Here is an 11226-nt window from a genome sequence, read left to right as displayed (position 1 = left end):
GGGGACAAACGCAGAGACCCACAAATGGACAGTGTGCAGAGAGTGAGATACTTCGGAGTTCCCAGCCCTAGGTGGGATCTCTGCATCAAACCCCTTCTCCATCTCAGCTTCATGTACCTCCTGTTCCTGGACCAGCACCCAGCTCAGTGCTGGAGGTGGATAAAGCCTAGGTCTAATTTGAGCCCAGGCTCTGAGACATGGAAGCAGAGTCAGCAGAGGCAACCAGCACAGCTTTATTTTTATTTTATTTTTTTTTTTTTTATTTATTTGCTCTGCCAGTGCTGTTGATTAAAGCCAGGGCTGTGAGCATGCAAGGCAAGTTCCTACTACCAAGCTATGCCTTACATGGCGAGCACAATGGCCTAAGTTCTTTACTTATGGAGAGAAACTCATAGCCACATGTATTTATGTTCTGCAAGGCCTGGAAATTTCACTGGGCAAGTCGGCTGTCATCGCATTGCTGTTGTCTCATCTGTAATTGGAAGCTGTAACTCCCACCTGAACAGAGCGCTGAGCTGCTCAGGCCCAGGCTAGTACTGTAGGGTCTGCCTTCTTTGTGCTTGTGGATTCCCAGCCTTGGTCTCTGATGGCTCAGCTGTCTGTGTGCATTTTCATGTTTACTGCTGCTTGGTTCCTCTGTAGCTGCACCACGGAGAATTAGAAGGGATTTCTGCTGCCTGCTCAGCCTGCTCTGATGGGGTGTCGCGGATGACACCTTGGAAGAAAGGAAATGAAGACTGGCAGGAAGGGTTGGCTCTCCCTGCTGGGTATCTCTGCCCCCTCTCTAGGAGAGCAGGCCCTGGAAAAGCTAGTGTGGGTTCCCAGTCCCTCTCTCCCTCCACAGGGGTGTTCCCACTTTGCTATGGAAGCATGCCTATCTTAGTTCAGATGCTTACAGAGTCCCAAAGGAGGACTTGCTGGACTATTCTTCCTGTCAGAAACTCTATCTAGTACACAGGGAAACAGCGTTGCTGTTGGCAACCAGCCTTCTGGTGCTTTTAAAGTCTGGCTTTTCCCAAGCGCAGACCGGGCATTGTGGCTCACACATGTAATCGTGGTACCCTGGAAACTGAGTCAGGTAGGTCATGAGTTCCAGACCAGTCTGGGCCACATGAAATCCCATCTCAAAAACAAACAAACAAACAAATAAAAACAATAAATTAAAATATTTTTAATTAAAATATTTAAATGCAAAGTTCACAAAAGGGCCCTCCCCATCCTTCAGAGCCAGGCCAGCATGTGTCCCTTTTGGACTGTTGGTAATGTGATTTTGATGCTCAGGATGGAGCCCAGGGCATGCACTCCCATTGCATTGCACAGCAGCCCGAGACACCGGTGTGTTTCTCTGCTTACCAGAAAGGCAGACTCAGACGACTCCCTGTTGCCTACAGCAGGAATTGTCCCTCCCTGAAGACAGGGAGCAGCTGCTGTTTGCTTCACACTATTTAAGAACTTTTACCTTTGGAGACTTTGCAGGCCAGCAAAGAGAGGCACAAAATAATCTTCCAAATAAGATTTTAAAAATATATACTATAGACATGTATGTTTGCAGAGTAATTGCCGTATAGAATCTCAGAGAGGTTCTATCACTTAATTTAAGTTCCCCCTGAGTGGACAAGAGATGATGAATCTCCTTTTTCTTGAATTTCAGCCAATGCTGTGAGAATCTATTTTATCCAGCATGGTACCCACTGCTCCCAGCCCAGTTCCTGAAATCCCTCCACAGGCCTAGCACTGACATATAAAACAGTGTCACTTTCCTGTCCCTAGGATTCCTCAACACCCTGAGCCCCCTAATGAATTAAGTAAAGGTTCGCCATCCTCTGTCCATGCCCAGTCTATAGCAATGGACACATATTTGAGTCTTTACCCTGGACCAGGGGCTATGTCTTTCCCATGTAGCCTTGGCCCCTCCACAGGCTGAATGGAGTGAGCCTGAGATGTCACCTGATCTGAACTGTACCAATGAAACCATCCCCTAAGTGTAGACGTGAGGCCATTGGATTGGCACATCAACAGCTGCATTCGACCCTCTGCGTGGAAGGAAAGAGCCAAGCAGTTGATAGGAGTCCGTGGACAACAGACCCAGAGAAGCAAAGCTGACCCCAGCTGCTCACAGCCCTTCCACGCTGGCCTGGGCCTCCTGGACACCAACCAGCTCTGCCTCTGTTCTCTGAGGCTATCTGCTTACCTCACACTGATAGTCTGCCTGAGTGGGTTTCTGTTCTGCACAAACAATCCCTAGGATACTCATTGGGGTAGTCAGCTGACTTTCAAAATAAGAGTGCTTCTTGGCAAAGACATGGGGCCAGCCGTGGCTGGAAATGGTAACGAGTGGCGGAAGTCATTATATTTCAGCACGGTTCAGTCCAGGAACTTCTTTCCACTAACCAGTCTTAGCTCATCTTGGGGACAGTGATGATTCTGATGGGGGTTGGTGGATGGAATAATAATAAGAGCTATAGACTCCCGGAGGGGGGAGTGGCGGGGGTGGGGTGGGGAGGGCAGGGGGGAGCTGTGGGGGTGGGGTGGGGAGGGCAGGGGGGAGCTGTGGGGGTGGGGTGGGGAGGGCAGGGGGGAGTGGCGGGGGTGGGGTGGGAAGGGCAGGGGGGAGCTGTGGGGGTGGGGTGGGGAGGGCAGGGGGGAGCTGTGGGGGTGGGGTGGGGAGGGCAGGGGGGAGTGGCGGGGGTGGGGTGGGGAGGGCAGGGGGGAGTGGCGGGGGTGGGGTGGGGAGGGCAGGGGGGAGCTGTGGGGGTGGGGTGGGGAGGGCAGGGGGGAGTGGCGGGGGTGGGGTGGGGAGGGCAGGGGGGAGTGGCGGGGGTGGGGTGGGGAGGGCAGGGGGAGCTGTGGGGGTGGGGTGGGGAGGGCAGGCCTGGGGGGGGGGAGGCGGGGAGGCACTGTCAGCCATTGGAAAATTTGCCCAAGATCAGTCCTGCTCCCAGGAACAAGGAAAACAGTTCATTAGCATTGCATATATTATATATATATAAAAATACTCATCGGTGTTTCTAATGTACACAATTCCTCCCTCCCGAGAAACTCATTATGTCAGAGGAGGCTCATTACAGGAGATTTGGGAGTGGAATTTATTTTGAACACAGTCTTCTCAATACAGCAGCGAGGACTTTCATTACATGGGTACATGACTTGAAGCAAATCTCTCTCCATAAACTAATTAAGAAGGGATGTAAAACCAGGCTCTGGGGATGGTGAAGGAGAGATGCCTTGTTCTTAAAGTATCAGTAAAGTAGCAGAGCCTTCAGCTGTTGAAACTATGCAATGCCTTGTGTGTGATCAGCTGTAACCGCATTAAAGGAAGTGCAAATTGCAGTTTGTGCTGGCTAGTTTGAAGGCAACTTGACGCAAACTACAGTCATCTGAAAGGAGGGAACCACAATTGGGAAAACCGTCTCCCTAAGTTCTGACTGTAGGTAAGCCTGTAGGGCATTTTCTTTGTTAGTGATTGATGGGGGAGGGCCCAGCCCATTGTTGTGGGTGGTGCCATCCCTGGGCTGTGGTCCTGGGTTCTATAAGAAACCAGGCTGAGCAAGCCATGAGGAGCAAGCCAGTAAGCAGCACCCCTCCATGGCCTCTGTGTCAGCTCCTACCTTCAGGTTCCTGCCCTGTCTGAGTTCCTGCCCTGACTTCCTTTGATGATAAACTGTGATGTGGAAGTGTACGCCAAATAAACCCTCCCCCCCTCCCCCGCCCCAAGTTGCTTTGGTCATGGTGTTTCATCACAGCAATAGTAACCACAGCTAAGACATAGTTTTCAAATCTAGCATAGGGGAAACAAATTGATGTTTCCCTTAAGATACCTATAGGGACCTGGGATGCAGCTCAGTAGTAAGGAGAGAGAGAGAGAGAGAGAGAGAGAGAGAGAGAGAGAGAGAGAGAGAGAGCATTTGTCTAACTTGCACAGAGCCCAGAGTTCAGTTCTCAGGAGAGCAAAATAAAGGACATATAGGTAAAAAGACCAGAGAGATGACCCAGAGGCTAAAAACACTCACCTAAGGACTTGAGTCCCATCCCTGGAACCCACAAAGCTGAAGAAGAGAATGACTTCTCTGACCTTCCACATATATGCCATAGTGTATGCACACAGGAGCACAAAAATTAACTAATAAACAAATTAGAATTGAAATTGGGGCTCAGCAGGTGGAAAGGTTTCATAAGCCTGATGGCCTTGGATCCCACAATGAAAGGAGAGGATATATTCTTGTTCACACAAACGCATGCACATTTGCACACACGTGCACACACACACACACACACACACACACACACACACACTAACATTTAAAGTGTTTAAATAAAAACTCAAAATTTTAACTTGAATTTCAAGGCCACTTTAGTAATTAGAGAGCAGGTTGAACCCTTGGCCCACTGTCCTGTCTACCAGGGGACACTGCTGCCATTCTCTCCCTGGGAAGATCCTGGTGTTGAACCAGAAAGAAAGACAGACTACTGTACAGCCTAACACGATCTGCAGCACTCAGGTACCCATATCCCAAGCCTACAAATTATACTCGGGTGACTTCAAAGATCACTAGGAAAGCCAGTGGGGTGGAGTCTCGCTAGAAAGTCTATCCAGAGATATATATCAGCTTGTTACATGGGATTCTGGGCATAGGGTTGGAGTGGTAAAGGAAGAATTGGAGGTCCTTCCATCTTTTTTTAAAAAGATTTATTTATTTATTTATTTATTTATTTATTATGTACATAATGTTCTGCCTGCATGTAACACCTGCAGGCCAGAAGAGGGCACCAGATTTCACTGTAGATGGTTGTGAGCTATCATGTGGTTGTGGGAATTGAACTCAGGACCTTTGGAAGAGCAGGCAGTGCTCTTAACCTCTGAGCCATCCATCTCCCCCGTCCCCAGGTCTTTCTATCTTACCCCCAGCTTCAACACTCCCTTATTGAGTTCCATCCAACCCACACATATGTATCAAGGGCCAACGAGATGGCTTGTTGCTGCAAAGTACTCCACCAGGCTTCGGCACCCACCAAAGAGCCGGCCTCCACCTCCACTGGACACGATGGAAGAATGTTAATGACCATGAACACAACACACGAGGGTAGGACATGATGGCTCATACAACAGTGAAGTGACATTTCAAGTAAGTCATATCAGAGAGGCGAGACTAAGCAGGCGGGAGCTCAGGAAGAGGGAAGAGAGTGGGAAGGGAGAGGTCAGCCAGGGAGTGAGCAAAGCAGGAGGCGGGGCCACGTAAGGCAGGAAGTGCCAAGGCCACTGCCAGCAAATACTGTCAACTTGTATGAAACCAAGAACAAAGCAGATGTGTGTGTGTGTGTGTGTGTGTGTGTGTGTGTGTGTAAGGTCCCTCTACCAGCTTTGTTTTAAAAAGCCTCTGGTAAGAGTCAGCAGCAACAGGGAGAAAGTCCTCCAAGAACACACAGCACACAGTGACCAAGGGCATTAGGCCAGAGTGGCAGCATCGGAGCTGAAGGAAGGGGGCAGAGGGAAGGCAAGTTTCAGAGAGATCTGGAAGGCTTTGCCCAATGAAGTGGGCGGGGCTAGAAAAGGAGGTTGTTAAGGATGAGTGAGAAGTGCACATAAGGGTGATTGAGGCCAGGTACCACCCTGGGGCTAATTAGAGAGGGAGCCGATCACAGAGAGGTGGTAAATGGCCGGTGCTGGCCGTGCTGAGTTTGGGATATTTGAGATCTGGACTTGAAGTTCAAAGAAGTAATCAGGGTTGGGTAGAGGCCCCAGGACACATGATAGTGTGAGAGATGGAGTAGAGGAAAGAACAGGATCGGGCTGGGGGATCTAACATCTACAGGCCCTATGAGGAGAGGCTTTCACCTAGGACAGGGCTTTTTCAATTTGACCACTCATGACCCTTTTTGTATAAGAAATCTCTACATGACCTCAGGTATAGAGGTATAAAAAGTATGTATACAAGTCAAGCATTTATTGGTAATAAGCCTCAACATCTCTGTAGGAATAAGGTTATAGTGTAATTTAAGTGCTGATTTCTGTAAAACCTGACCCCCCCCCCATATCTGGTTGTAATCCTTGTTCTGAGAATCTCCTGTCTCAATGTTGTGTAAACACTGCTCCCCAGTTATTCCCTGATACGCCAATAAAGCAGCTTTACAGCCAATCGCTGAGCAGGGGAGAGGTGCAGGAGATCAGGTGAGGAGCAGGAGCAGGAAAAATATCTCTGGGATGTACACTAGGAAGAAGGCAAATTAGCATAGATGGTTAAGAATAGAATGATAACTGCTCAGTAAATGTGTGGTGAAGTTTATTAATAAACAAATATAAGAGTCTCAATTATTTGCGTAATAGCTGGGTTAAGAGAGAAACTGAGAAACACAGTTTTACAAAAAGTAGCGTTAACACATCTCTCCATGGCTCCTTCAATGCTGGGGTTCCAACTGAGGCTGCACCTTTCACTAATGGCCTCTCACAGTGCCAAGCCTCAGCTGGTCCCCATGACCCCTTTAAGCGTGTAGAATCAGAACCACGTGGGAGGCTCTTACACATTAGCAAGCTCAGCTGTGAAGAAGCAAGCATGAGAGGCGGCCTTGGCCCACTATGGACCACAGCTTCTGCATGCTGACCCCGAGGAACACCCCCAGATTTCACCTCATCGACGCTGCGCTCTTCAGCCTCAGATGACCAGAACCACAAATTCTTAATTCAAAGTATCCCAGGAGAGGGTGCCATTAGAGTCTTTGAAACACTCTCAAACTTCTGTCTGAAACTTCTCGAGCCTGGCCTCCATCCTCTGCAGTCTCTCCCCATTATCCTTCCAGTTCACCCCAACAGCTCATCCGGCTCTGACCGTGCACTGGCCCTTCAAGCCCAGAGTTCCAAAAATCCTTCACAGTCCTTCCATAACATCACGGTCAGGCCTGCCACGGCATAATTCACTCTCTCTGTCTCACTGTAACTTTCTGTTGCTGTGAATGAAGACCCTGACCAAAAGCAACTTGGCTGGGGAGGAAAAAGTCTGTCTCACCTCTCAGGTCACCGAGCACCGTGAAGAGGCACCTGGAGGCAGAAACAGAAGAGGCCATGGAGGGACACTGCTAACTTGCTTCCTATCCCTGGCTTGCTCACCGGGGATGACACTGCCCCCCCCAACCCCGCTGGGGCCTCCCATGTCATTCAATAACACACCCTACAGCATTGCCTACAGGAAGTGTGATGGCATCATTCGATTGAGGTTTCTCTTCCAAGACCATTGTAGATTGTGTCAAGTTGACCAAAACCAACCAGGACATTTGTTTATTTGCTTGCTTGCTTTTTTTGTTTGTTTGTTTGTTGAGACAGAGTTTCTCTGTGTAACAAGAGCCCTGGCTATCCTGGACTCACTGTGTAGACCAGGCTGGCCTCGAACTTACAGCAATCTGCCTGCCTCTGCCTCTGCCTCCTGAGCCCTGGGATTAAAGGCCTGTTCCACCACACTCAGCTAAGGACATACATTTCACATTACATGTGTGTGTGTGTGTTTTACCATTTACTAAAGACAAAAGGAAATTCATAACTGATGAGACAGATGAGCTTGTCCGTTTTTACATGAAGAATTAAATCTTGGCTAAATGTTTGATACCTTTTGCCAACTACGTGCTGTCCCAGGAGTACTCTCAGAGCCACTGTCACCAGGGAGGCTGCGTGATGTGTGCTATGGTCGCTCACATGACCCAGAGTCTCCTCCACTCCAGGGAAGTCATCCGTCACTCATTTGAGTTGACTGCCACCATCCACAAGCACAAACAGGAAGATACGCATTGGTTTTTAATGTGCAGCTTGAATGTCCCGCACGATCCTGCCTGCCAGGAAGCAAGCACTCAGGGCACCCTCTGAGGATAGCTCCCTGGTCCATGAGGTAGTTGGAGGTCCCTGGAGATCTCAGATCAAGTGTCTCCTATGCCAAGGCACCTCAGGTACCTTCAACCCCTTCCTATATGTCCCCCCTGCCCCTGGATATCAAGGCAGCTCCAAACGTGAACAAAGCCTTGGAGGATTTAGTCAAGAGCTGTGGACCAAAAACACCTCCCACTGCGCAGTTGTCAGGGGAAGATGCGAGCTCCCAAGACCCTGACTGCAAACTGCGCTGAAGGTCCTGCTGGTGTTGAGTCACTTAGACGTCACAGGTGACAAAGTGAACAGGGATGTGAGCTACCCTGAGTCCCTTGACGGGCAGCCACGCAGAGGATCTTTTTGTGTACGCCCTCTGTGTTGTGATGGTCCATGTCAATGTGACTTGTCCCAGAGAATATTACCTCTGCTATGTCGACACTGGCAATTTTGACCAGTGGTATAAGATGGATGATTTTAAGGTCACCAGATGTGATAGGACTTCTGTCCTGAGGGAGCCTGCCTATGTGCTCTTATATGCCCAGCCGACTGATCTCATAAAGGACAGTATCCATGTCCCATAGGCAGAGTAACAGGGCTCTTGGTCCCCTGAATACCAGGTTGGAAAAAGCCTGGCAGAGAAAGCTCAACAGGACCCCTCATAGAAGCTGCAGATGCACAGAGGCACGTGGATAATAAAGCAACCAAAGAAATCTCTTTAGGCCACTGGAAAGCACTTCGGGAGGGCAGACCCGCAAGCCTGCGCTAAGAGGAAGACCAGGCAGGGCGGAGGCTTCTGTTTACTTACTCTCTGCTCACTGACCCTGGGTCCTGTGCACACAGTGAGGAAGCCCTTGGAACAAACACTATGTGTCCACCAGGCAGGACAGAATGTCTCACCCTTCGAGAGGTCTCCATTTGTCTGCTGTGTCCTTCTCTGCCACCCCACGTCCCACTCCCATCCCCTGAGTCCCTGAGAATGACAATTTGGACGTGGAAGAAACTGCCCAGAGTTGTAATAAAAGAATCCAGAAAGTTCCTGGATTCTTGGGAGAAGTCTGCAGCGCCCTCTGCTGGGGCTCATCGACTTTGAGCAGAGTAGACACTAAACTCACTGCCCACAAGCTTTTGATTCTGGATTTCTACTCAACCAATGAATACTGGCCAAAACTGTTTTTTATAAATGTTCCCTGTAAGATTTTTTTTCTCTTGGATTTTCTGTATAGCACACATAGTAGGGATATTTTGGCTCATTGTACTTGAGATTCAATTCTTTTGACCAAATAAATTTGGTTACTTGACACTTTATCAGTCTTTCATTTTGTCATAAATGCAAATTAATATTAATCCAATTTTTTACTGAAAATTGTAGTAACATTGGCCTCAGGGATTTTCTTTAGATAGGCACATTCCTGCGTTACTAATTGCAACGAGTGAAAAGTTTACCTGTTGTTAATGACGTATAAGAAGAGCAAGAGGATTTGTGTTTTACTTTAGAGAACGTTTGTCTCAGAATAGCAGGACATAGGTGTGCTATGACGCTATGAAGGGAAAGTGGAGAAATGTGGGTGTAGGCGAGGGAAGGAGAAAAGTGCTTGAGGATGCCGTGAAGTTAAGAGCACCGGCTGCTCTTCCAAAGGATGCAGGTTTGATTTTTCAGCACCCAACCTCTACAACTCCAGTTCCAGGGGGACCCATTCCCTCTTCTGGCCTCTGCAAGCACACATGATGCACAGGAATACAAACAAGTGCCACCCACACACATGAAAATAAAGAAGTAATAGCAGAGGCCTGGAGAGGCTGCTCAGCAGGTACACTCACTGGTTGCTCCCAGGTTCCGGTCCTAGCACTGATGCGTGCTAACCCTGTATGGCAGCTCTAGCTAAGTACCCATGCCTAGGTGTAATCTTTTACAAATTTTCCTCTGCGCTGTGGCCTGGGCTAAAGCTGATGTCGGCTAGAGCAAATGAGACTTTGCGGTGGATGGAGCCAGATGACGTGTAGCCAGAGTGATGCAGTGTAAGGAAGGGGACGACAGCCTGTGCTTCTAGCACTTTGCCATGAAGTACAGTTCTTTTGTTTCTTTGTTTCTTGTTTTTGCAACAGGGTTTCACTCACTGTGTAGACCAGGGTGGCCTTGGACTCACTCACAGAGATCAGCTTGCCTCTGCCTCTCAAGTGCTGGCATCAAAGTTGCCTCTCCTATTAGCTTTCGGTCTCTCCCGCCTCGTTCCCTCCCTCTCCCCCTCCCTCCCCCTCTCTGCTTTCTCTTTTGCTTTCATATGTTCTGATTACATCTCATAAACTTAAAGTATTATTCCAGGTTCTTTTTTTTTTTAAATACTTTTTTTTCTTGTGTGTTTCCTTGTTTTTTTTAATTGACTACATTTGCTTTTGACAGTTTCATATACATATATGACAAAAAATTTTTAAAAATTTTTTACTTTTTTAATTAATTTATTTATTAATTACACAGTGTTTTGCCTGCACGCCAGAAGAGGGCACCAGATCTCATTGTAGATGGCTGTGAGCCACCATGTGGTTGCCGGGAATTGAACTCAGGACCTTTGGAAGAGCAGGCAGTGCTCTTAACCGCTGAGCCATTTCTCCAGCCCGTATCCCAGGTTCTTTTCTTCTAACCTTACTCCAGTCCTCTCCCCTCTCCCTACCAATGTCTTTCTCTCTGCTCTGCCATGGTCTGGGAACCCTCCTGTCTTTTAATTTATTTGTCCTGTTTGTGTGTATTTATCTTTGTTTTATAATTTGATCTTCATTGTTGCCAGTTGCTAGTCTGTTGAGTTTCTATTATGCTTGGAAAAAGCAGTTTTAATTTTTATTGTTTTTTTCGAGACAGAGTTTCTCTTTGTAGCCCTGGCTGTCCTAGAACTCACTCTGTACACCAGGCTGGCCCCGAACTCACAGACCCACCTGCCTCTACCTTCCAAGTGCTGGGATTAAAGGCGTGCACCACAACTGCCTTGCTTGGAAATGGCATTTTAAAAATTATTCTTGGTTTTTTTATGGGTATTTGTGTTTAGCCTCCTGTACATATATACCATGTGCATATTTGGTGCCTGTGGAGTCAGAAAAGGGTGCTGGATTCCCTAGATATGGAGGTAGAGATAGTTGTGAGGTAATAAGTGGCCCCTGGGAACTGGCCTCAGGTCCTCTGGAAGAGCAGCAATTTCTCTAGTCCAATGGTTCTTGTATTTAAATATTTTACTTAAATTTGGAAATATCATAAAGAAATGATAGCTGGGCGCATTTGGAATCAATGTTGAATTTTATTGGCAAGCTGAATGGAATGTGGTTAAGGAGCTGGAAGTGCCCCACGTGAAGATTGCGTTGCTTTAGACAGCGGCGTGAGCTGTCCTCACCCTGTTTAC

The 11226-nt window shown here is 48.1% G+C and overlaps 1 long non-coding RNA gene across 1 annotated transcript; it reads right to left on the bottom strand.

The window, feature by feature from the left end:
* Positions 1–403: 403 nt before the first annotated feature.
* LOC311589316 lies at positions 404–1464 on the bottom strand. The gene is made up of 3 exons (XR_014776498.1): positions 1354–1464; positions 897–1069; positions 404–715 (listed from the first exon to the last, which is right to left on the bottom strand). It is a non-coding gene; the product is annotated as an uncharacterized lncRNA (long non-coding RNA).
* Positions 1465–11226: the final 9762 nt, after the last annotated feature.

The sequence above is a fragment of the Acomys minous genome (assembly GCF_964271855.1).
Source record: "Acomys minous genome assembly, chromosome: 18".
In the NCBI taxonomy this organism is placed as follows: domain Eukaryota; kingdom Metazoa; phylum Chordata; class Mammalia; order Rodentia; family Muridae; genus Acomys; species Acomys minous.
The sequence above is the reverse complement of the archived record's forward strand: the minus strand, read 5'-3'. Positions and strand labels throughout refer to the sequence as shown.